At 44.0% G+C, this 2,647-nt stretch overlaps 1 pseudogene; it reads left to right on the forward strand.

Moving 5' to 3' along the window:
- Positions 1 to 729: 729 nt before the first annotated feature.
- Positions 730 to 1,731, forward strand: LOC114692286 (annotated as a pseudogene).
- The last annotated feature ends 916 nt before the right edge of the window (positions 1,732 to 2,647 follow it).

Raw genomic sequence — 2,647 nt, forward strand, 5'->3', positions numbered from 1 at the left:
TTGTTGGGCCCCATCTTCCTTTTGGAGACTTGCTATTGTAAAGACTTATTTTTTTATTGTGGAAAACTTGAACATTATTAATATCAAAATGGAAAGTTTGGATTTAGGGTGATTTGAGGAAGGATTTCCAGATATTAAAAATAAGTATGGAAAAAAATAGAATCTTACCCCACCCCTGCCTGGGTTGGGTCTGGTCTGCACCTCTGTGGGCAGCTCAGTCACAGGCTGTAGCTGGAAAGTTTTTCTCTCCGGGTCCCACCAAGTCCCGCCAGTCCTGGAGCCCACTTATAAAATAAACATACAGACAGATGCTTACATTATTTAAACTGCTTGGCCATTAGCTCAGGCCTATCATTGTCTAGCTCTTACTCTTATATTTAGCCCATTTCTATTAATCTATACTTTGCCACGTGGCTCGTGGTTTACTGGTACCTTACATCTTGTTTGTCCTGGTGGCGGCTCCAGGCAGTCTCCCTCTCTGCCTTCCTGTTCCCTCAATTCTCCTCTCTGTTAGTCCTGAGTATATATCCTGTCTGGCTACCGGCCAATCAGTCTTTATTTATACAGAGCAATATCCACAGCAGCCGGCCATCCAGCGGGCCACGTGGTGTTGAGGACTGAACACGCAGTAGGATGCAGTTATCAATATTGACCCCAGAAAAGAGAAGGCTGACAATGGGAAGCATTGGGAAAGTTACCAGAAAGCTGTCATCATCAATGATAGGCTCAGTCGATGTCAGATTCGCTGACTAGTCCATGGCTTTATTGTCTTTGAGGACCCAATGCTTAGCAGAGGACCAAAGTTCACAGGTTAAAAAAATTTCCTAGAGAAGAAGGATCATAAGCACCAAGATGGACTCAGAAGTGCATAATAAGAGGCCCCCAGTATTGACCTCTTCAAGCCAGGATTTGTCAACTCACATCGCAAACGTAGGTGAGATAAAGCATTTCTTCTGTGGCTCCTGCACAGCCTTCAACAATGTGGCCATCACATACCCTGTACAGAAGATCCTCTTTCGGCAGCAGCTGTATGGCATCAAAATGCGCGATGCCATACTTCAGCTGACGAGGGATGGGTTTCAAAACTTGTATGTTGGGATCCTCCCCACACTGATGCAGAAGACCACCAGGCTGGCACTTAATGTTTGGTCTGTATGAGGACCTGTCTCACCTGCTCCGCGAGCATGTGAGCAGCGCTCTGGAGTTTGCCACCAGAAGTGTGGCAGCTGTGCTTGCCGGGACAACAGAAGCCATTCTCACTCCATTAGAAAGGGTTCAGACTTTGCTTCAGGACCACAAGCATCATGATAGATTCACAAACACTTACCAGGCCTTCCAGGGCCTGAAATGTCATGGAATTGCAGAGTATTACCAAGTCTTGGTGCCTACCCTTTTTTGAAATGGATTCAGCAATGTCCTTTTTTTGTCCTTCAGGGGGCCATTAAGGAGCATCTGCCTACTGCCACTTGGTCAACGACTTTATCTGTGGAGGTGTGCTGGGTGCCATGTTGGGGTTCTTAAACTTCCCGATTAATGTAAAAGCTCAAATACAGTCTCAGATTGGTGGGCCATTCCAGTCTCTCCCCCATGGTTCTCAAGACAATCTGGGTAGAACGGGACAGGAAACTGATCAATCTTTTCAGAGGTGCCCATCTGAATTACCATCGCTCTCTTATCTCCTGGGGAATAATCAATACAACTTACAAGTTTTTGTTAAAGATTATACAATGAGGTCACTACAGGAAATGTTTTTTCTCAACCAAGTAGACCTAAAGAGAATGCAACGTGGTTTTGCTCCTGATTGGCTTAAATACAGGCTGTCATCATTTACGTCCAGGCCATAATAAACTACATACAAAACGCTGACAAAAACAATAAAAGGTTTCAGTGGGCAGATGGCAGGGTTGTGGTTTGATCATTACTCAAGAGCTTTAGGCTGTTACCTGGTAACTAGCCGCATATCTGATGACCTTTTCAGGGCAGCTTTCAGCCAAGATAGATGCCTTTTCCTCCTGGAAGGGGCTGCTAGGCTTCTGTATGGAAACGATGCTTCTCAGGCTCCCTCTCTCACCTCATTCACTGCTTCTGTGCTCTTAGGATCACCTTCATTAAACCCAAGCATTGCATGGTGGGCTGGAGCAGAGAGACAGAAGATAGCGTCTGGGCTGGATAGTTCCAGAAATTGTTGAAGTTAGCTTTGAAACTAAGTGCTGTGGAGATAGTCATTATCCAAACGCTTTATTTAGATTTGATAGTATTTAGCAGCTAATGAAAGCTTCCATTTCACTGTTTAGCTTTGAACATTTTCTTCTTAATTCTGAATGTGACTTTAAGCCCTTCCAGAATGTCCTTGTGCTATTTTACTGAATTCCTTGCCAAAAGATAGCATGACCTAGTTAACTTCTGTTGTGTGCTTCATCCTGGTAATCTGGTCACTGCAGGTCTCCTGTTTTTGCTTGCTTTCTGCTATTGGTGCCAATGTAGCTGACCAGAGGGGGCATTGTCCCTTGTGAGTAGTAACTGTCATGTTTGTCTATTCTGTTCTCTGGTACTAGACTTTAAAAAATAAACACTTCCATAAAGTTTAAAAAAAAGAAAGAAATAGAATCTTGACAACAATGGTCTGTAGATTATTGGTTTTCTTCTG

Source organism: Peromyscus leucopus, chromosome 20 (assembly GCF_004664715.2).
Source record: "Peromyscus leucopus breed LL Stock chromosome 20, UCI_PerLeu_2.1, whole genome shotgun sequence".
Classification (NCBI taxonomy): Eukaryota; Metazoa; Chordata; class Mammalia; order Rodentia; family Cricetidae; genus Peromyscus; species Peromyscus leucopus.